This window comes from Rhinopithecus roxellana, chromosome 16, assembly GCF_007565055.1.
Source record: "Rhinopithecus roxellana isolate Shanxi Qingling chromosome 16, ASM756505v1, whole genome shotgun sequence".
NCBI classification, from domain to species: Eukaryota; Metazoa; Chordata; class Mammalia; order Primates; family Cercopithecidae; genus Rhinopithecus; species Rhinopithecus roxellana.
This window is the reverse complement of record NC_044564.1, coordinates 62975083-63000246: the sequence shown is the minus strand read 5'-3', so window position 1 is coordinate 63000246 and position 25164 is coordinate 62975083. Positions and strand designations below refer to the sequence as shown.

At 35.5% G+C, this 25164-nt stretch overlaps 1 pseudogene; it reads left to right on the top strand.

Moving 5' to 3' along the window:
* Nucleotides 1-3950: 3950 nt before the first annotated feature.
* On the top strand, nt 3951-4090 carry LOC115894121 (annotated as a pseudogene).
* The last annotated feature ends 21074 nt before the right edge of the window (nt 4091-25164 follow it).

The following is a 25164-nucleotide window of genomic DNA, read 5'->3' as shown; positions in this document are numbered from 1 at the left end:
GAAGAGGTCCTTGACATCCCTTGTAAGCTGGATTCCTAGGTATTTTATTCTCTTTGAAGCAATTGTGAATGGAAGTTCATTCCTGATTTGGCTCTCTGCTTGTCTGTTACTGGTGTATAAGAATGCTTGTGATTTTTGCACATTAATTTTGTATCCTGAGACTTTGCTGAAGTTGCTTATCAGCTTAAGGAGATTTTGGGCTGAGACGATGGGGTTTTCTAAATATACAATCATGTCATCTGCAAACAGGGACAATTTGACTTCTTCTTTTCCTAACTGGATACCCTTGATTTCTTTCTCTTGCCTGATTGCCCTAGCCAGAACTTCCAACACTATGTTGAATAGGAGTGGTGAGAGAGGGCATCCCTGTCTTGTGCCAGTTTTCAAAGGGAATTTTTCCAGTTTTTGCCCATTCAGTATGATATTAGCTGTGGGTTTGTCATAAATAGCTCTTATTATTTTGAGGTACGTTCCATCAATACCGAATTTATTGAGCGTTTTTAGCATGAAGGGCTGTTGAATTTTGTCAAAAGCCTTTTCTGCATCTATTGAGACAATCATGTGGTTCTTGTGTTTGGTTCTGTTTATATGCTGGATTACGTTGATTGATTTCCGAATGTTGAACCAGCCTTGCATCCCGGGGATGAAGCCCACTTGATCATGGTGGATAAGCTTTTTGATGTGCTGCTGGATCCGGTTTGCCAGTATTTTATTGAGAATTTTTGCATCAATGTTCATCAGGGATATTGGTCTAAAATTCTCTTTTTTTGTTGTGTCTCTGCCAGGCTTTGGTATCAGGATGATGTTGGCCTCATAAAATGAGTTAGGGAGGATTCCCTCTTTTTCTATTGATTGGAATAGTTTCAGAAGGAATGGTACCAGCTCCTCCTTGTACCTCTGGTAGAATTCAGCTGTGAATCCATCTGGTCCTGGACTTTTTTTGGTGGGTAGGCTATTAATTGTTGCCTCAATTTCAGAGCCTGCTATTGGTCTATTCAGGGATTCAACTTCTTCCTGGTTTAGCCTTGGGAGAGTGTAAGTGTCCAGGAAATTATCCATTTCTTCTAGATTTTCTAGTTGATTTGCGTAGAGGCGTTTATAGTATTCTCTGATGGTAGTTTGTATTTCTGTGGGGTCAGTGGTGATATCCCCTTTATCATTTTTTATTGCATCTATTTGATTCCTCTCTCTTTTCTTCTTTATTAGCCTTGCTAGCGGTCTGTCAATTTTGTTGATCTTTTCAAAAAACCAACTCCTGGATTCATTGATTTTTTGGAGGGTTTTTTCCCACATTTTCTTTATCCAGTCTATAATTGATGGGAATTTGGGTTCATTATGTTTCTTCACTGTTGTGAATAGTGTTATTTACTTTTCATTCCCTATTTTACTGAAACTTCCAGTACATTAATAACTAGAAACAGAAAAATTGGCATATTTATTTTATTCCCAATGTGTAGTGAAAAGCACTCAACATTGTGTTATTAGATATGATATTAGATGCACTTTATCAGTTTGAGAAAGTTTCCTTCCATTCTTAGTTTGCTGAGGTTTGTTTGAAGTCATAAACAGGAATTGCATTTGTTAAAATTATTTTTAAAATATCTCTTGAAATAAACACAGCGTGGTATTTTGCTCACTCAGCTAATTCACTGAAATATATGTATCCATTTTCACATGCTAACACACCTCACATTACTGTGATAAATTCAACATAATCACAATATATTTTCTTTGATGTTATATTTATGTATTTTATTTGATGTTCCTGCACTTGATTAACATATTGCAATAAGTTCTTGCATCTATGTTCAGAAGGGATAATTATATGTATTTCTCTTCCTTTATGATGTTTTTGTCCTTTATTTTTGCTGCCAAGAGGTATACTGGTCTCATAAAATAAGGTGGCAAATATTCATTCATTCTCTATTTCATGAAATAGTTTTTGTGCGAATTATGAGTTTTTGTCTTATAAGTTTGATATAATTCAGAAGTAAAGCCATCAGAATCTGGACACTTCTTACTGGGAAGTTGTATAATTACAAATTGAATTCATACAGTGAGTTCAGGCCATTGATACATTTTTAATAGACCTTATTTTAGAATAGCTATATAGAGAAAAAGATAAAAAAAAATGGAGTAGGTAGTACAGAGAGTTCCTAAATACTCTGGAACATGGTATCCCATCTCATTACCCTCTTACTTTAGTATGGCACATTTGCTAAAATTAATGAACCAATATTGATAGATTACTTTTAGCTTACGTATATAGTTTATCCAGATTTCCTTAGTTTTTACCTAATGTCCTTTTTTTTTCTCCCAATATCTTATCTAGAATATTACATTACATTAGTTATATTTCCTTTGGTACCACATGGCTATAACAGTTTCACAGATTTTCTTGTCTTTGATGACCTTGACAATTTTGAAACATGTTGGGCAGTTGTATTGTAGGATAACTCATTATTGAATTGTATCTGAATTTTTTTTCTCATGAATAAACTGGTATTATGTATTTGGGGGAGGAAGATTATAGAAGTAAAGTGCCATTTTATTACATTATATTAAAGTCACATGCTATCAATATAATTTATCATTGATATTGACTTTAAGTACTTGGCTTGAGATAATACTTTTCAGATTTCTCCATTGTAAAAGCTCCTTTTTTCCCACTTTCTATAATGTAGTCTTTTGAAGGAAGTCACCATGAACAGCCTGCATTTAAGAAGCAGTGAATTATCATTACTCTCCTTGAGTATAGTACATCTGCATGAATTATTTAAAATCCTCCATGGACTATTTGTTTATTATCCTACATTTTTAAATCAATCCTATCATATTTATATCAGTGTGGATTCATAGTTTTTTTTTTTTTTTTATGCACTGGCTTATAATCCAACACTACTTAATTTATGTTGTTGCTCAAATTGTTTTTTATTGGTGAGAAGAAAAGCCAAAATATTTGATGGCTTTGTACTGCAAAATTATTAAGGGCTAACCTTTAAACAATTTGTTGGAGAAGAAAAAAGAGTAAATGTGACTCTAAATGAGATAGAGAACATCTTGTGCAAATGATATACTCTAATAAGTAATATAACACCAGGCATCCAGCAGTTATGTTTAATCAGTAATGTCTTCTCATATAATAATCAGAATTTGTCTAAGCACAATTTTTTTTTTTTTTTAGATGGAATTTTGGTCTTGTCACCCAGGCTGGAGTGCAATGGTGTGATCTTGGCTCACTGCCATCTCCACCTCATAGGTTCAAGTGATTCTCCTGCCTCAGCCTCCTGAGTAGCTGGGATTACAGGTGCCCATCACCATGCCCAGCTAACTTTTCTGGATTTTTAGTAGAGACGTTGTTTCGCCATGTTGGCCAGGCTCTTCTCGAACTCCTGCCCTCAGGTGATCCACCCGCCTCCGCCTCCCAAAGTGCTGGGATTACAGGCGTGAGCCACCGTGCCTGGCCTAAGCACATTTTTAAAAGTGAATATACTAGGTAGAAAATACACTTGAAAATAGAAGGAAGAAAGCACTTGCCTGTACTCTGCCAAAATCATCTTCCAACATAAAAAACTCAACGTAAAAGACTGATTTAAGATAATGCCTGACCCTTTGAACTAAGAATCACATCAATGTAGGCTTTTTTGGATGGCTGAAATAAACATCAATGTGGAAAAGAATAGTACTCTTAATCTGAACTGTTTTATACATTTCTAAAATAAAAAGTTGATTCATTTTGTTTATTCATTTATTATTTGTACAATAATAAAACATGAGGCATAATAGAGGCATGTTTGGCTTTTAACCCAAAATCTTTCTTGACTGTATTTGATTATGGACTCCATGCAGATAAATTTTATGAAGTTGGATGTAAAAGTCTACAATGCTTAAAGGTTCATGAGTCAATAAAAAAAAGACAAGGTTAAAAATATTCTTAGATATTCAATACAATCGCTTCTCGGCCTTTTGGCTAAGATCAAGTGTAGATATTCAATACAACATGGAGTTTTAATGTACATACTTAAAATAAAAATTTTATTAGCTTAAAGTATTTTCTCAATTATCTCTCAGGAGTGATGGTAAATCACCCAAATGCACAGTGAGAAGTTAATACAGAAAACAGAAAAATTTTGGAGACTTTCCAAATAACATCATTATATTTAGTAACTAAGGGGAGTAATGTTAATAATTTGGGTTTTATTTACATTTTTAATATTATCAAAGCACAGATTCTAACCACAGTCTTGAATTTGAAGAACCACCTATACTATGCCACAATCTTTAAATAATATCTTAACTACGTGCAAAGATTATTTTAAATATGACACCAAGAAATAGCTTAATTGAATTTTTTTTTTGTTTAGAGATTTCCAAACCTAGATGGATTTTCCTTCATCTTTGAGGGAAAAAGTCATTACAAATAGTTACATAAATTCATTTTATAGATTATATTAATGCCCCAAAATTTTTAGTGAATTCTCCACAGCTTTCAGAGCAGCACAATCAAAATGAAAGCTCAAGAAGCTTTCCTTACACTTTCACTTTGCTATTCAAATATAAAATAGACACTTTAAATAATTGGATTATTTACACATTTTAAAAATTTGATTGTAATAATAGAAACATTTTAAAGTTATCACAAGTATTCAAAGTCAATTGTATCTGAAAATTATCCAAGCTGTTCTTCAGTTGTCACAGACTTAGAATTATCAGCTGTGTGTGTGTATAAACATATGTATAGAAATATATTAATACTTTGGTGATATATAAATATACATATTAGCCTGAAGATATTGTTTCATAAAATTGTGCATTTCTTTCTAATACATTATGGTTTTTAATAATACAAATATTAATTTCTTAGAAGCTACATTAAAGTATGATTTTCAATGATATTTATAAAAGTTTATTAATTCTCTTTTATAATTTTGAGGCAACTTTCTCAGTGTACATAAAGAAAATGTTAAGTAGAATCACTAAGTCTTGTGTAACAGAACTTATTACTAATTCTGGATCTATACCACTTCAGAATATAACAAAAAGAAAAAAAAGTCTGGAATTTAGATTCTACAAACTTTGTTAATTCTCTGTTAATAACACACCATTAATTCTCTATTAATGACACAATATCCTTAGCATCATGCACTTATATATATTACCTAACAACATTCTTACATGACTTAATTTTAGATGAATGCCTAAAGATTTTTAAAAGAATGTAGGTAGATGCTAATTATTATTATACCTAGAAACTTTCATATACTCAAAGGACATATGAATCTTTAAAAAATACAATAAAAAGTCATGACTAATAGTATTGTATTTCTCAAAATTATGTACGGAAATGATATCAGTCATTTCTACTAATGCATTCCTGTCTTCCTCTTTTAATCACATTTTCTTTTGTGTGTATCTATTCTCTTTCACTTCTTGAAAGGAAAAATGTACAACAATGCATTCTGACAGATCTAATCCTTTAATCAAATTTTATAAAAGCTTGGGGAATGTTTAGAATTTAATATTGTCATCTGATTTTAAAGAGGTACTTTACATTAGTTGTCTAGAGAGTTCTGAATCTCTCTTCAATAATTCAAAAGTAATGCTGAAATATCAAGGCAGAAGAACAAATGTTTGTCATCCAAGTACATAAAGTTGTGTTCAACTTTATGTTTGATCTTTCCACATCATTCATAGGAACCAATAGACATGCATTGTAATAGTTAAGTTGAAAATGTATGACATTTATTTTTCTAGCAATTGAAATGCCTTTTCTATCAATCAGTTTCCTAAATGATAGGTTATTTTAATAAAAGCTTCTAATACTTTGATATCCCAAAGAGATAAATACAAAACCACCATTAATAAATTGTTTATATTATGGTAAAATGAATACGGATTTCCTTTTTATTATCTTCCCATTGAAACCAGACATGACTAAGAAATAATTTTACTACCAATTTGGTTTGGCCTGGCCATATATTATGAGTTTCCTTGGGAAGTATACAAAACATTTCTTCATTTTTACTTCAAAATCAATAATACTGTTCTAGATCTTGAAACTGACTTCGCTTAATCCAGGTTATGACGCTCGGCCCAACACTTAAACACAACTCTCAGTATCTCAGGAGTAAGAAAGAGAAAAAAAAGGAGTATTTCTCAGGGTACCTTGCAACTAGTATACTGATTCAACAATGAAAATCCTTTTGACATATTGAGATATTGACATTTTGAGATATTAGCATATATGGCATCTTTTGCTGCTCTTGCTGATAATGAGTAAAATAATAGAAATGTGTATTTAGCTAGATTCTACAGTGCAGTGTCCAAAAGACAGAGCATCATACTGGTTAAAAACAAGTAAATAAAAAGATATTGTGCATTCATAGATTAAAATAATTATTGTTAAAATGTCCATATTACCCAAAGCAATCTACAGATTCAATAAAACCATTATCAAAATTCCAATCCCATTATTCAGATAAATAGAAAAATCAATCTCTAAATTCCTGTAGAACAACAAAAGACCTAAAAGAGCCACAACAATCTTAAGAAAGTAAAACAAAGCTGAGGTCATTGGAGTCCCTGATTTGAAGCTATTTTACAAAGCTACAGTAATCAAAACAGTATGGTCTTGATATAAAATCAAACACATAGACCAATGGAACAGAATAGAGAGCAGCAAGAATACGCAGTGGGGGAAGAATAGTTTCTTTCATAAATTATGTTGAGGAAACTGGATATCCACATACAAAAGAATGGAATCAGACCCCTGTCTTCACCATATACTGACAATAACTCCAAATGGTTTAAAGGCTTACATGTGAGAACTGAAACTGTAAAACTCATGGAAGAAAACATAGAAGAAAAGCTCCTTGACAATAGTCTTTGCAATGATTTTTAAAAATATAACCCCAAATCACAGGCAACATAAGCAGAAATAAACAAATGAGACGATTTCAAATCAAAAAGTTTCTGCACAGCAAAGGAAATAATTAACAAATTAAAAAGACAGCCTATGGAATGAGAGAGACTATTGCAAATCATATATCTAAGGGGCTAATATCCAAAATGTATAGGATACTCACAACTCAGTAATAAATAAATAAACTGATTTAAAAATAGACAAAGGACCTAAATAGACATTTTTTCAGTGAAGACATATGAATGGCCAACAAGTCTATGAAAAAGTACTTAATATCATCATGAGAGAAATGCAAATCAAAGCCTCAGTAAATTATCACTTCGCTTCCATTAGAATGGCTATTATCAAAAGATGATTAATGTTAGTGAGGGTGTAAAGAAAAGGGAACCCTTGTACACTGTTAATGGAAATGTAAATTGGTGCAACCATTATGGAAAACAGCATGGAGACTACTCAAAAAAATAAAAATAGAACTATCATATAATCCAGCAATCTCGCTTCTGGATATATATGTAAAGAAAATGAAATCAATATCTTAAAGAGATATCTGCACCCTCATGTTTGTTGCAGCATTATTCTCAATAACCAAGATGTGGAAACAATCTAAATGTTAATCCATAGATGAATGTATGAAGATAGTATAGTGCATTCATACTCACAAACACACTCACACACACATGAATATTATTCAGCCATAAAAGAAGGAAATCCTACCATTTCCAACAAAATAGATGAGCCTAGAGGACATTATACTCACGGAAACAAGCCAAATATGGAAAGACAGATACTTTATCATCTCTCTTACACACAGAATGAAAACCAAATAAGTTGACACATAGAAGCAGAGAGTAAAATGGTGGTTGCCAGGGACTTTGGAGTAGGGAACATGAAGAGCAGGGATCTTGGTGAAAGGGTACAAATGTTCAGTTAAGAGATGAATAGGTTCTAGAGATTTAATGTATAGCATAGTGAGTATACTTAATAATACTGTATTGTTCATTTGGAATTTGATAAAAGAACAGATTTTAAGTGCTTTTACCCCACTCTCACACACATAAAATAACTGTAAGTGGTGACAAATTTGTAATTACTTCAATTGTGGCAATCTTTACAAAATGTATACATACATCAAATCATTTTATTGTACACCTTGAATACATACAATTTTTATGTTTAAATTATATATTTTAAATAAAAAATACTATTTGCTAATTTTATTAGTCGTCCCTTTTGTGTTTGTGAAATATAACTGGAGGAATTCTTGCTATGGAAAAAGCAAGAGTAACTTTCCTATCTCTTATTAGTAGTTAGTGTTAGTTCTTGAAATCTACTGTGAAGTTTTAGCTGCACTTACTTCCAATCCTCCGGTTGTTCCAAAAAGGTTTAAGCACACAATTCTGTCTATTAATCTACTTTTCAGTTAAAATATTTGTGCTAAACCCTGATAAAGTATCCTGTTAATAAGCCTTGATAGTATAAATGTGTCATTGTATGACTATGTCTAATGTAATAACCTCCTCCCTCTTTTTGTAGTAAAAGAACAGCAAACACACCTTCATCTTATTGAATGATTAGAAAAACTAAATGAAACAACAGTTGTACAATCTTCAAATTATAAATAGGGAATTAACTCATATGTAAATTGTGAATGTGATAATTCTTAATTTTTGAATCTCGTTTGATGTTTAAAAAAACTGTAATGTCCAAAGAATGTGTCGAACCCCTTTCTCCTTTGCCCATGTATGCCTCAGAAGTCAGAAAGAATAAGTAACAAATATTTCAGCCTTATTTGAGGTTCAAATGGCCATGTGACTCTGCTTGTATCAATGAGGTTTAGGGACAAATTAGCAAGTCTACTAACAAAAGTATATAAAATGTATTTCTAATTTTTAAAAAGTGTTATAAAACATAAGAACAGAAAACTATGCAAAGGTAAATAATCAAGATGATGTTGTCTTCTAAAAGACAAGTATAAAAACATCTGGAGTTCTATTTATACAAGTAGAAATATTTCAAGTTGAGGTGCCATTTTGTAGGAGATTCTTAAATGACTGACAAGTGCTGAGGCACTGGTGACAGCTTTAATACCTATATTTGGCAGCATTGACTGAAGGGGAACTTTTACATCAAATCTATAAATATAATAAAGGATTACTTTGGAATAACTACGCTAACTAAACAGAATACAAATATTTTGTATGTAACATTTGATGTAACATAATTACATAATTATATCTATTTTCACATACAATCTATTTACTCATTTAGTATACTATTTATATTGTTACAAAGTATATAATTTTGTTTTTAATGATATTTCTTAGGACTCAGCTACATTTCAGCCATTTGATGTATAACAGCAGTGAACATAGATCATAGCTCACATGGACTTATTCTAAACAAACCACTTTCTGGTTTTTTTGTTTTTTTTTTGTTTTTTTTTTTTTTTTTTTTTTGAGGTAGGTTTTCACTCAGTCACCCGTGCTGGAGTGCAATGGGCAATCACGGCTCACTGCAGCCTTGATCTCCCAAGCTCAAGTGATCCTCCTGCCTTAGCCTCCCAAGTAGCTGGACTACAGGCACGCACCACCATGCCTGGCTAATTTTTGTAGAGATGGGGTTTTGTCATGTTGTCTTGACTGGGCTCCTACTGGTAGGTTCAAGCGATCCACCCACCTAGGTCTCCCAAAGTATTGGGATGACAGGTGTGAATTCAATGTTGTTATGCTAATTGCACTGATAACTCAATTACTTACTCTTTCATTCCTCAATATTTTCTTCCCAGAATATCGATTAATTTTAATTTTTTTAACTGCTTTCATTTTATTTTTGCTATTCCCTTACTACTATTACTACTACTACTACTACTACTAACAATAACACTTAACCAACGTTTATTGCCCATTGCTTTGCTCTGGACCTACTCCTAAATTAGGATACTTTTTTTTTTTTTTTTTTTTTTTTTTTTTTTTTTGTGAGATAGAGTCCTGCTCTGTTGCCCAGGTTGCAGTGCAATGGCACGATCTCGGCTCACTGCAAGCACCACCTCCCGGATTCACGCCATTCTCCTGCCTCAGCTTCCGGAGTAGCTGGGACTACAGGCACCTGCCACCACGCCCGGCTAAATTTTTGTATTTTCAGTAGAGACGGTGTTTCACCATGTTAGCTAGAATGGTCTCGATCTCCTGACCTCGTGATCCATCTGCCTCAACCTCCCAAAGTGTTGGGATTACAGGCATGAGCCACCACGCCTGTCTGGGAGACATTTTTTATAAACTTTGTATTACTTTTTAGGTGGGACTAATTTTATCTTGTTGGATAAATCCTATATGATGGTAGATCAAATGTGCATTTGTTCATTGTTTTCTTTCAACCAAAATATTTTTTCTCCCGCCCTCTGCCATTTCATTGGCTAAAGATAATGAACACCTATTACTGACAAAATACCACCTTTCATAAATATGTATAGAAGTTACAATCTTATACCCTGAATTTCCTGTTGAGATGTCTCAAATTTTTAAAAATATTTCTTCTTTAAAATAAAATTTAAATGTTGTTTTAAAGCAGTAGGATACAAGAGTATAAAAGATTGCAAAGATACTGAGATAAGGATAAGAATTCTAGCCTACATCGTTGAGTGGCCTTGAGCAAGTCATTTTACATGTATGAGTCCCAATTGTTTCATCCCTGAATAGGGATCATAATAAATACCTATATGGAATGGTTTAAGTAAGGTAGCAAATGTACATGAAGCAAAAGACTGGGATTGAGTAGCCACATAGGTTGTCTGTGTATGAAAATTATATATTGTTATACATGAAATATTGATTACACACACACACACACACACAAGTCCATTTATTTATTTTGGTCTCTTTGTTAGTTTTATTTGCTGATAATGTTGATGATAATTAGTGATAGATTCAATAATGATTGATAATAATAATGTTATAACTAAACTGCAGTTCTAAATGACAATTCTAATTGAAGAGCACTAACTCATTACCTCTGAAATCCCTCATACTATCCTGTACTATCTTGATAACAGACACAAAAAGTGAGGCTTGAGTTGTTTTGCCCCATTGGCACACAGAGCATTGGCCATGCTCCTCTGACCTGCTTTTAATCAACACAGTCACCAAAAACTATGAAGAATGAGCAAGCTCACCATTTCCGTTCCTTAAAGACAAAATGGAAAAAGCAACATATGTTCCTGTTCACACTAAAGCAAAATTCCAGTTTTGGTTATTAATACTGAAAATACTCAAAGTGAGTTAAACCATTAATTATAGTGACAGCATTTATTCTCCCAGTGGCTCATATATGATTAGCCATAACATATGTTGCACTGTTTAAAAAAATCAAAACAAAGGAAGGATCAGTGGAAGAAAAATTAAAATTGTTCTGTAGATTTGAAAAAAAGGCACACGTTTATTCTCATTTGTCTATTTTACTTCAGCCTCTTACTTATTTTGTAATTTGGGAATGCCAACAAGGTTTGAAAACAGCTTCAATTGCATCTGCTTCAAAACAGAACTCATGTTTTAGCTAGTACAATTTTGACATATACATGCCAAAATTTTTAGCAAACAATTCAGGAAAAAATAAAGATATTGAGTTCAGGAATTAGTTTAAATCTCAAAGACAGCACATTCATCGACAAATAATAATTTAAGGAGCAATATTTTGTTTAGGGATGAAGTTCTGTTTGTGTTTTTGAGGGATAATATTCACTTTGCATTTTTTAAAATACCAACACTCGGTGTATGTAATATATAATGTAATATTTGAATAAATCAATGTATAGATAATTATTCATATGGAAATTGAGTAGATATGAAAGCAATATGCCGAATCTTAACCTACAAGAAGTTTACATTAATACCCTGGGCTTCTCCAATTATTGTTATTATTAATAATAAGGGCATTATTATTACAATGCCCTTATGAATTTTGTAAATTGTAAACCAAAGCAGGTCTCAATTGAAAATGACTCCTCATTTTTGTGAAACAATTTTACAAAAGGACATTTACAAAGTGAGGAACTATGACAAAATTTAGCAGTGAAGAAATCTTTTGTATATTTTTATAGGAATTTTGTTGTTCTAAACATATATCCTGCATTACTAATGAGTGAACAATGAGGTTACTGACCTAGTTTGGCAGATTTTAAGTTGATTCCTTCTGACTCTGCTAATTGCATCTGGTGAGTACTGGAACAAAAACTGCTGGGCTAGGAGGCACTGCTGTCAAACAGCCAATCAGGTGTACACAGAGCCGATGGGAGTTGTCTTCCCACATTCTAGAGCACTGAGGTTGTTCCAAGCAGCTGGTGCCCTATCAGAGCCATGTGTCACATGGCTCAACATACAGAGATTCCCTGCAGTAAGCAGGGCTTCCCTGCAGCTTTCCCGTTTCTGTGCAAAACACCTCTTTCTTATTGAGAAAATGCTGCTAAATATCTATGACTACAAAGCCATTGAGAATTGAAGAAGCAGAGAAAACTGTCCTTACTTCCTAGTACCCTGAACTTTGAGCAATGTTAATGGGAGTTATGTGAACATAAAAGAAATGCAAGGGCAGCAGGATTGCACCCTCAGTGGTTTCCAAAGAGCAGCCTGAGCTGCAAGACACATTACAAGTTCGTTGAGTAGTATCAGAGGCTATTTCAGGGCTGAATACATTTACCATGTGGCTGTTCACTTACACCAGCTGTCTCCAAAGTTGTTCTACTACTATGACCTGAAGATTATTTTTGCTATCAAAAATAATTGTCTTTCACTCAAAAATGAGTCTTGTAATGTGATAGGCTTTTTTTTTTTTTTCTGGATTTTTATGCTGTGATGAAGAGTATATTTTCTTAGAATTTTAGTTTTCTTCAAAGACAGAAGTGCAGTATGATGCAATAGACTATGTGAGAACTGAAATCAGACGGCCTGCCATTAGTCACATGTATGTTCTCAGAAAATCACCTGTCCTTTCTCAATCTATTTCCTCATCTTTATACACGAAGTGATATCATGTAACTTTACAAAATTATTTTAAGAGAGATTTGAAACATAAATAAAAGTATTTGTAATTGATAAAATGTTATCGATTATCATTGTTATAATCATCATCAGTAGCTTAGTCATTTGTTTTTTCAGGTATTTTCTAAGAGCACTTTCAAAGTAATAACAGCAATAGCAAAGGCAAATTTAGACATTATTTTGTTTTAAGTGTCATTTATGTTTATCTGATATTTCCTAAGGAGGTGACTAATAAATTTTGTTTTCTTCCAGGTTTTTGGTTATTTCTTAACTATTAACACAGAAGAGATTCTTGTAATTCCAGACTATATAACTAAATAAACACAAGAATTAAAAAGAAAAAAAAAAGAAAATCAGCATTCTCCTTTATTAATCTCAGTTTACTAGGAGAAGAACACATACTTAGCACATTTTGAAAGTTTCTGGCATTTAACTGCATGGCTCTGGTAATTGCAAGCAATCCTCTTGCATAAGTACATCGATGAAATAGCCAGAGAATGGGTTGTCTTAATCTATCCAGATTTTATCCTCCCGTTGACCACTCTGTTTGACCTCTGCAGTGCAGTGCCTCATTCAACATTCAACAATGGTGCCAAGTAGTCACTCTCCTGATATTGTGGTCACCGTACTAATTGATGAAGGTTCACAACCTTGTCAACTGATCCAAGTTCAGTCTCTTTTAGTCATGTGGATTTCAAACTCTACCTCATATATTCTAGCTTTTTCTCTTTCTACTTACTTCTAGAAAACTCAAGTATATGCTCTATTGTTAGAAGGCATTATTCTCAGTAACACAAATTTTTCTCTGAAAGTCTTTTCTAAGAACTGCCTCAAAATCCCTCCATAAGAATCAATAAGATGATATTTATGTCTATATGGTGAAAAAAAAACCAACAAGCATAGATAAAGATATTAATGTAGAAGTAGACATAGATGTGAGACATAGACATAGATGTAGAAGTGACATAGACATACACATGAACAGAGATATACATATTCCATACTTGTACTATTTGTCTGTTAGATGACTTGCTTCTTTCTCTCTATTCTTTATCATTTTTGGAGAACTCCTGTCATATATGAATATCTCATATATTAACCTGGTTAGACAGATCCAAAGGCTTAGGTTACTACCCAGTCTTCTACCGTTTAGTGTTGTGAATTTGAGGAAGCTACTTGAATTCTCTAAGCCCCAGTTCTCTAATCTTTTAAGGAGAGATCATTTTAAATGATAAATTGAGATAAATAATATTCAAGTGGTACATGGGGCAAATCATTCAGATGGTAATTTTAGCAGTTGTAGTTGTTGTTGTTGTTACTTTCCTAGTGTTAAAATAATGCCTCTAATGCAGGTGAGGTCAAAGAGACAGCTGCCTCATTGACATTTTGCTATCTTACTGCTTAGTGTTCATGTGTTCCTGCATATGAGTCTATATCTTCACAGGATGATACCATAAGAAAATCAAACACTTTTTATCTATGCTAGGGTTTATAATCCTCAAGTTCTAAACTCTATATTGTATCATCTTTATTATACCATTTGTGGTTGAAATAATATCAGTTAAGAGTTTTTGAAAAACTTGATTTTGTTAGAATAAGTTCTAGATTTGGATTGTTTGTTGCTTTGAGAAACAGAAAATGGCAAATGCCTTTAATTAAGTAAGTAACTAAAATTAAGCAGAAATTGGAGCATAAGAAATACTAATTTTCTTTAGCAACCTCTAGGTTCTTCTTGGATTTTTATCTGCAGAAGTGCAAAATGTAGTAAACAATAATATGAACATCGATGGGCATGGATATCTGATTTTTCATTCCAATATATTTTCGCAGGTTTTCTTCTTCTCCTCCTCCTCCTCCTTCTTTTTTTCTGCTATCGTAGAAAAAATATTAAGCACATAGTCTTGGCAATTTTTGATGTAATTATGTTTCATCATTTTCTATTTTCCTGATAAATAGTAAACATGAATAGCAGAAATGAGGTTCCTACTTTTCAGGGATAGGCAAATGACAGCTGAGTAGAAGTAAACGTGTATTATCTTTAGAGATGTGACATATTTGTATTACTTTTCTGTTTAAATACACAAAACTGTCACTTGCCTTGTTTCTTCTCAGGAAAGCTTCAAATACAAGCATTTCACATTTGGCATGAACTTTAACTTTCACATTAACTCCATATCTGTATCTACATCTCTGTTTGTTGTTTTTTTTTTTTTTTTCAGCATATGCACATAAATATCATATTGAAGTATGGAGTTAGAACAGAAGTATAAGTTGATGCCAACTGAAATATGCTCAAAAACTTTGTCTCTAAATGAAGTTTTAATATGCTTTTCATATTCGATATAGCAATTATATGTTAATACTGCTTGTTACTATTTATGATTTCCAGGAGTGGAGGCTGAGATTTGGCATGCAGGATGTTTATTACAGATAAGCATATCTAACCTGCAACTATATTGCAGGTAATCCTGCAAGAGTTCTGGAGCTTTATAGCTCATCAGAGTGTTATGCGTTGGACTGAAATGTCCAAACCTTCATTTCTCTATATTTATATAACCACCAAAATCAGTCATAAAATGTGCTACTGCAGGAAATGAGCACCTGCGGGCAAATTGGCTTTCTAGAGCTAAGGTAAAGGCTGATGTTGTTAACAGTTTGAGGATGTGTGCTGTTAGAGCGGTAATTCGTCCCTCAAACAGGGGTCTTACTAGCAATATCAATGTCCAGTAAAGTCCACCTTTTAGCTTAGGTCTACTTCTTTATATCCATTCAGGGTGCAGCTTCTCTAGGATTCCAGTGGATCTCTATATGGGGGAAACACAGAAATAGTAAGATAGTTGAATAACCTACAGCCCTAGTCACTACAGCATTTCACTGATCTCAGAGTCACAACCAATAGTTATTGCCTTACTCAAATACCATCAATTCTAGATTTTCTTTATCCTCAGCCATCACCTCTGCTCGTCTTAGTGACATTACTAATGGTGGAAATCAGAATTTTATCCTTGAGGGGCTTGAGTTTCTGATCGCCAAGACTTTCTCAAGTACTTACCCATTTTGTGCTATAATTATTGGTCAGGAGAATGTAGTACATCAACTGAATGTACATATACTTTTCTCTGTCTTCACTGAGTAAGAGTAGTCTTACAACTTGGTGATTATCATCAGTTACCTGTGCCAAAGTGATGATTCCTCTCTTTGACTTTTTGTCCTTAGAAAAGGAACTTGCAGTGCTCAGGAGTCCACCTTAATTTTTAAGTCCAATGTGAATTTTGCTGAATTTCCTAACAGAAGTATGTCACATGTGCAGACCTGGACCTATAGCACTGCAGAGACAGAATTATAGGTATCCGTATGTTTTTTAATACACAGCAACATATGAGAATTTTGATTCAGTGTATATACTACATCCAAAAGATGGTGTCTCCAATTTGTATGGTATCATCTCCAAGCTGACACTTCAACTGCAAATTCAGGAGATCATACTCATAAGCCATCAGGCCAATACAAATGGGTGGTATGGTATTTCATGCAACCAGTAGGTCCCGTGTAACCTGACTCACTCTCATACCTCTTTTGCTGGTTCACTTTTTGTGGCTGCAGTTACCTATAGCCAACTGTGAACTGTAAATAACAAATGGAAAAATCCAGAAGTAAATAATTCATAAGTTTTAAATTGTACACTGTTCTGAGTAACATAATGAAATATTGCACCATTCCTTCTTGGATGTGAATCATCCCTTTGTCCAGCTTATTCACACAGTATATGTTCCCTGCTCTGTTCCTATGCAATGGAATTGCATAGAATTCCATTCCAGTGGATTAGCCATAAGCTCTCAGATCACTGTGCTGGCTGAGACCCAGCAGTTGTGGAAACCCATGCCTTCTGTCATTTACTACCAGAACAGATATTTGACCCTACGTGGATCAAAGGGCTGAACTATATAATTATCCATGAAATGGACAGTTGGTCTCCTTGTGGAATAATGCCATATTGGGCATTAAATATTAGTCTCTGTTTCTGGGAGGTGGGTTATTCAGTATCAGATATATTTAAATGATCCTCAGTAAGTGGGAGTTCATGCTACTGGTCCCATGAGTAGCCTCCATCTCTCTCAATGTATCCACTCAGCTTATATTGCTAATGTGCCAATACTTGAAGGGCTAATGACTGAGGCTGTCTGAAACCAATTAGCATATTATGTCTGTGGTGTATGCTTTATGCTGTGCATTGATAAAAAGACCATCACACTTTGTGTCCACTCCCTTATGTCTGCCCTATGCACATACTGTGGACAGATTCCAAACTTTCTTTTCCCAGAGTTATGACAAGTCACACAGGCCACTTGCCATTGCCCATGACATCATATATATTTTATCTTCAGGCCACCTTTCTTTTTTTGCAAACTAGATTGGCAGATGGAGAGCATAAAGCTGTTCATTTGAAGAATTTTCTTTCACCATTGATTTTAAAGGCCATTCCTGAGTAAACGTGTGGTGAAACTGACATCCATTGTTGGCACATCCTTCAAGAAAGCTTCAGCTTTTACTTACTCCATCACTGGTCAAACAGTCCTTCCTATGCCAGAGGTGGGAGCTGAGAGAGGGGTACTAGTACTAGTGGTGTATAACATGTGCATCTGGGCTACATGCTTATGCAAATTGCTTGTGAGCTCCGGTTCGCCAGAGGTATGACTTTTGTATTGTGCTGAGTTGCGGCTGAATGTGCCTGAAAATCATAAAAATTTACACACCTGACAATATCCTCTTGGGATCATGAGACTGTTTCAGTGGCGTGGTCTCTTGCTATCCCATGACCAGGCACTCTATTAGGCCATTCTCATGCTTTCATAAAGGACTGCCTGAGATTGGGTAACTTATAAAGCAAAGAGGTTTTATTGACTCACAGGTCTGCATGTCTGCATGTAGGTTTCTCAGGAAAGACATAATGACAGAAAAGAGAAGTGTTGAGCAAAAGGGGGGAAAGCCCCTTATAAAACCATCAGATCTTGAGAGCACTCACTCGCTGTCATGAGAACAACAGCATGGTGGTAACCACTCCCATGATTCAATGACTTCCCACTGGGTCCCTTCCATGACACATGGGGTTATGGGAACTACAATTCAAGATGAGATTTTGGTGGGAACACAGTGAAACCATATCATTCCCTGGCCCCACCCAAATCTCATGTCTTCACATTTCAAAACAAAATCTTTCCTTTCCAACAGTCCCCCGAATTCTTAACTCATTCCAGCATTAACCCAAAAGTCCAAGTCCAAAATCTCATCTCAGACAAGGCAAGTCCCTTCTGCCTATGAGCCTGTAAAATCAAAAGCAAGTTAATTATGTCCTAGATACAATGGGGATACAGGCATTGGGCAAATACACATGTTCCAAATGGGAGAAACTGACCAAAATGAAAGTGCTGCAGGCCCCATGCAAGTCCAAAATCCAGCAGGGCAATCAAATCTTAAAACTCTGAAATGACTTCCTTTGCTTCCATGTCTCACATCCAGGTCATGTTGATGCAAGAGGTAGGTTCCTATGGTTTTAGGTAACTCCACCCCTGTGGCTTTGCATGGTACAGCCTCCTTCCCAGCTGCCTTCATGGACTGGGGTTGAGTGTCTTTGTCTTTTCCAGGTGCATAGTGCAAGCCGCAGGTAGATCTAGCATTTTGGGGTCTGGAGGACAGTGGCCGTCTTCTCACAGCTCCACTAGTCAGTGCCCTACTGCGAACACTGTGTTGGAGCTTCAACTCCACATTTCCCTTCTGCACTGCCCTCACAGAGGTTCTCCATGAGGGCTCTGCCTGCAGCAAACTTCTGCCTGGACACCCAGGCATTTCCATACATCCTCTGAAATTTAGGCAGAGGTTCCCAAACTTTAATTATTGACTTCTCTGTACCCACATGCTCAACACCACATGGACATTGCCAAGGCTTGGGGCTTGCACTCTCTGAAGCCACAGCCCAAACTGTACCTATGCCCCTTCTAGCCACTGCCTGGATGCAGGTCACCAAGTCTTGAGACTGTACAAAGAAGCAAGGCCCTGGCCCTGGTCCATGCAACCATTTTTCCCTGCTAGGCCTCTGGGCCTGTGGTGGGAGGGGCTGCCATGAAGACCTGTGACATGGCCTAGAAACATTTTTTACATTGTCTTGGCAATTAACATTTGGCTCCTCGTTATTCATGCAAATTTCTACAGCTGGCTTAAATTTCTCCACAGAAAATGGATTTTTCCATTCTATAACGTCATCAGCCTACAAATTTTCTAAACTTTTATGCTCTGTATCCCTTTTAAACACAAGTTCAAATTCCAAACTATATCTTTGTGAATACATAAAACTGAATGCTTTTAACAGCACCCAAGTCACATCATGAATGTTTTGCTGCTTAGAAATGTCTTCTGTCAGATACCCTAAATCATGTCTCTCATGTGCAAAGTTCTACAGATCTCTAGGGCAGGGGCAAAATGCCACCAGTCTCTTTGCTAAAACATGGCAAGTCACCTTTATTTCAGCTCCCAACAAGTTCCTCATCTCCATCTGAGACCACCTCAGCCTGGATTTCAGAGTCCATATAACTATCAGTGTTTTGTTCAAAACCACTTCAACATGTCTCCAGGAAGATCCAAACATTTCCCAATTTTCCTGTCTTCTGAGCCCTCCAACTGTTCCAACCCCTGCCTGTTACCCAGTTCCAAAGTTGCTTACACATTGTTTAATATCTTTACAGCAGCTCCCTAATACCCAGTACCAATCTACTGTGTTAGTCCGTTCTCATGCTGCTATAAAGGAGTACCTAAGACCTAGTAATTTATAAAGGAAAGAGGTTTAATTAACTCAAAGTTCCACATGGCTGGGAAGGCCTCAGGAAACTTACAATTATGGCAGAAGGGAAAGCAAACACATCCTTTTTCACATAATTGCAGAAAAGAGAAGTGCCAAGCAAAAGGGGAAAAAGCCCCTTATAAACCCATCAGATCTCATCATAATTCACTCACTATCATGAGAACAGCAGCATGGGGGTAATCTACCCCATGATTCAATTATCTCCCACTAGGTCCTTCCCACAACACATAGGGATTAAGGGAACTATAATCAATATGAGATTTGGGTGAAGACACAGCTAAACCATATCAGGCAACTATGTCTCCAGCAGAGCATGCTATAAATTGTTTCTCAAAAGACCTGTAATACTTTGTTGCAGACAGCATGGCCTTGCTCTAAAACCCCAGAAGCCTTTGTTGTAATTCTTTCACTAGCACTTTCAATGAGTTCCACAAGATATTTAATCCTGCCAGTACTGCTACCTCTAATATCACAGCGTCTATGAGAACATATATGGATATGCTGCAGAGTTCTTTCCTATTTTGGGCCCACTTCACGTTACTAAAATTTTGTGTCACATAGTATACTACTCTGGACGGTATTACCCAGTGTAGAAGGTACTGCTCTCAAACCTGAAGAGAGCAGTTAGTACATTTTCTTAATCACGATTGGAGCTACAAACTGCCATTGTTTCTCCTTTACTTTGAAATGGATGTTCTATCATGCTAATGATCACTAAACTCCTAAAAAATGTACTGATGTTGAAGTCTCCTGAATCTTTGTGGGATCTATCATTTATTGGAATGCGTGTATCTCAGCAAAACCTACAGTGAACTAGCCACTTGTTTGCTTATCTGACCCAATTAGCCCGTTGAATGAAATGAAGATTACCACTTCTGCATATTTTAGATCATGGAGAACAGAGCTATTTTTTTTTTCATTCCCTTGGAGTATAATACTATTTTTAAATTATTACTTTGGCTGAGATAAGGGGTAGTTCCAATGGATGCTGCTATAAACTTAATGTTTTGGCCTTCCCATCCTCGAATTCCTATGTTACAATTCTAACTGTGAATGTGACAGTATTAGGAAGAAAGTCCTTTGGGATGTAATTAGATCGTGAAGATGAAGACTTTATAAGGGAATTGATGCCCTTATTAGAAGAAAAGAGGGAGATAGACATAATGATGCATCAAGCCAACAAATATAAACATCAATGTCTTAACTAACATTCTTCAATAAGTTTGGATATTCCTTCATTCACCAGCATACATTCGTCTAAATAAATGACTATAGGAATCTTTGGGGAAGCATTTGTAGAATTATTACTATTGAAGTACTTTCCCCAGTATTGCAGAGTTCTTCCTCCAGGAGACCCAGCAAAATCTTCAGTCAATAGGTTCTAGGTATGAAAACTGGCAAGATTTTGGAGACTTTTGTTTTTGCTTTTGGGGGATTAACTTCCCTAGCTACCTCATATTTCATCCCTGATTTTGTTTTGATAGTGTCCTTATTGGCTGCCCATTTATTTTTTCCCTAGGGGCATTAAGTTTATTATTCCATCTCCATAATTTTCCATAGGGCAGTCCTCATCTGCAATTTAAACATGCTGCTGATATGAAATTTCAGGCCATCTACTTCTGACAGGCAAACATTGCATTTTGCCATTATTGTTTTGGGATCCTATTATCCCCATTCTTGTCAGCTAATCTAATTCTGTAATGGTTACTTCCACTGAGGAATGAGAGTCACCATTGACTTTTGAGTCATGTTAACACCCTTGTCACCAGCACATTTCTTGGGGTTTCAATAAATCATGCATTATCTAGGCCATACCATGGACGTAATGCTGTGGTGTATCTCCCACAGAGTTTTTTAGTCCTTTGCTAACCCATCAGCCATGGAACTTCTGGCATTTTTGCTGCACATAAATGGTCCAGACTTTTGTCCATATTTCTAAGAGAATGTGGGGAATCCTTAGCAGGCTGTTAAATCGTACAACCTAGGATAGAGATTCTAATCAATAATCTCTCCCTTATGCTAACCTATTTGCCCCATCTCCCTTGATCAAACTTTCTCAGAACCCAATCTGTACATACTCCTCCACTCTATGCTGGTACATGCTAGTTAGGACTTACACCTTCACTGGGGAACAGGCTTGTTCTTCCTTTATCAGGCTCAGAATGTTCTCAATTGGGCTATGATAAACTTAATTTAGTTTTAGGTCTAGTAGCCAGAAGCAGAGGTGTTGGCAGATCCTAAGGAGATATGTGTTTTCTTATCGGAGAGAGCCTTCCTTATTGTCTTCAATAAGTTAGAGTGATAGTGCTTGATAAACAGGATCAAAGTGTTCAGGTAATTCACAATGTTGTGAGGAATCCCCTAAACATATCTTTATTAAATACCAGGGACCCTCTTTGTCCTAACTGAGGCCCTGATATGCTATAGTTGACATAGCGTTGATGAGGCATTCACCTTTCTCCAGCGTTTGCTCTCTCTATTAAATCCTTATCCTCATCCTCAGCTTTCAAAGCCTCTTTCTATTCTATCAAGGATATCTTTTGACTTTCAAAATTGACATTTACTTGTCTACCAATAACCAGAAGCATTTTTTTTCTTTTGTATCAATGGTGTTTAGCCATCCAATTCAATTGCCCTTATCATTATAATTCCTTGTAATTGTGATATTCCTAATAATTAGCACCAGCTGGTACAGGCCTTCTACCTATACAACATCACAATTTACCACTGGTAAAGATTTTCACAATTGGAATTTATGCCAAGGGCTTTCTAAGTTCAATCAACTAGTATTGATAAGGTCCTCATTTCCAAACAGGAACAAGTGAAGTTATCCACCTTGCAAACTCTATCTCGCTGCCTGCTTTCTCAGACTACTCCTGGTATCAACTGTTATAGCTGTGCTATCCAAATACAAAGATAAGATGGAGTTTCATGGGCAGACTATTAATTAGGGCTAAAAACCTGTGTAAAGAAAGAGATGGAAGCAGTATGGAGTAGCAGGAAAAAATCCTTCAGTTCTGCGGGCCTAACAAGCTTCAGTGATCACCATGAAGGAAGATTCATGGTCCATCAGGATAGTCCTCCCTAGATCAATTTACCAGGACTTTATAACAACAGCTTCATGAGTCATTGGATATAGATCACACTAGCAAAGATATGTCCTTAGGCAGCTGTCCATGGTAAAGGTACATCCTGAAGAAAACATTAGCCAGAGGCTATTTGATGACAGCTGTGCAACTTTTTTTGAAGGCAAATCTCTGTATTCACCACATTGAACATAAATCATTCAACAAATATATATCAAATGTGTACTATATATCATATACTGTACCAGGTACTGGGGCTACATAAAAGGAGGAAGAAAACAGGGATAGGCCCAACCTCCAAAGAGCTTAAAAGTTAAAGTGGAAGATTGATAGGTAAGCCAGTAGTTATAGCAACACCTAAAAGATCAATGAAAAATAGGTACTTGGTAATCTGGGAGTATCTAGAAGGGGAATCTCATTCAGTCTGTAAAGAATGGAGAAAGTTTTCTGGAAGTGGATATTGCAAATAAATGTTGATGTAGATACTATTATATTAATAATATGGATAGGAATTGAGTAGAGTATTCAAAAGAATCCATATTCATATAGAAGTAAAAAAGAATCTGGTCTATTTGAGAAAACGTTTCAGCATAATTGTAGCATAACCTGCCAATGGGAAAAGCAGAAGAGGTAAAACTGAAAAGGTAGTCAGGGTTTGGATAATAAAGAAGTATGTATGGTGTGCAAAGGAGTGTAGCCTGTAGGCAATAGAAAGGCACGGAAATGTTTTATTCTGGGCAGTGAAATGATCAAAATTGTGTTAATCTAATTCTAATCATTCAGGTACATTCTACATATCTTCAAAATTTCTTGGAGTTAGACACTGGTGGTTTTCCATTGAGGTTACCAGAATTTTTTATTGGTTCTAGATCTCGAGAATATTTATTCTTGTACATTGAACAAATAACACAGTATGCGTAGTATCTCTAATATTTAAGGTGGTGGAAAGCTCATCCTATCTCTAGGTGAGAAAGAACAGTGTGATTACCAGAGATTATGGCTATTGAAGAAAATAACCCAATAAAATTTGTGGTCTTTGAGCAAGAAAGAAACCTACCTATGGTGACTTTACAGGGAGGAAGCAAGAGAGTGTAATACCCTAACCACTCTGTCCTGTAGCTTTCCAGTCTCTTGCCAGTGACTGCACCCGGTAAACCAACCAAAGTTAAAACTGTAGGTCAACCTCCTGGGCTCAGAGCAGAGTGGGCATGGAAGATGAGTGCATCTTCATTAGGAGTCCCAGAAAGAGTACTGGTGATGATTTTACGGTGTTTTTTTTATGACTGATGAATGCCGAGTATATTTTCCACACAATCAAGAGTTTGTTGTTCCATCTTAGTCTCCAGTCATGCACTCTGCATCCTTAGAATGTCTTCTTCATGACACTGGTTTCCTGATATAGGAGAGTTTTCTTTAAACTCCTGTAATATTTCATTTTTGGATACAGTAAAAAAGCCATGGCATAAACGGTTTCATTCTACAGGACCAAAAATGAAAGTCTCTATTTTACTTTCTCCATTCTCATCTCCTATAATCTGTGTATGCTGATTCTGTTTCTTTCTCCTTATATTTTAGGTCTCTGATACAGTTCCTTAGAAGAGTCTCCATTATTAACTAAACTTCTCTACTTACATAACCGAGATAGCTCTTTTCTCAATCTTTCTCACATTTCCAGAGTACTACTTTTAGAGAATATGCATATATATATATATACATATATATATATATGAATCACTTTACCTCTCAGCGGAACATCATTCGATCTAGTCTTAGAAACTTTAGACATTCTCTCAAGAAAAGTGCTCTGTATCTTCTATGGCCAAATCAAAAATCTTAGTGTTCTCCTTAAAGTAATACTCACCCTACCTCCCATCAAGAACTGGAGTTTCTGTTCTTAGAGCTGCTTTACAGTAACACAGAAAATCAGTGCTGTTTGGTAAATGTATTAGTCTGTTCTCACATTGCTATAAAAACCTACCCGAGACTGGGTAATTTATAAAGAATAAAAGTTTAATTGACTCACAGTTCTACAGGCTGTATAGGAAGCATGGCTGGGAGGCCTCCAGAAATTTACAATTATGGCAGAAAGGTGAAGGGGAAGCAAGAACATATTCACATCCTGGCAGAAGAGAGAGAAAAGAGGGAAGTGCTATACACTTTTAAACAACCAGATCTCATGAGACATCACTCAATCTCACGAGAACAGCAAAGAGAAAATCTGTATCCGTGATCCATCACCTCTCACCAAGCCCCAGCTCCAGTACTCGGGATCAC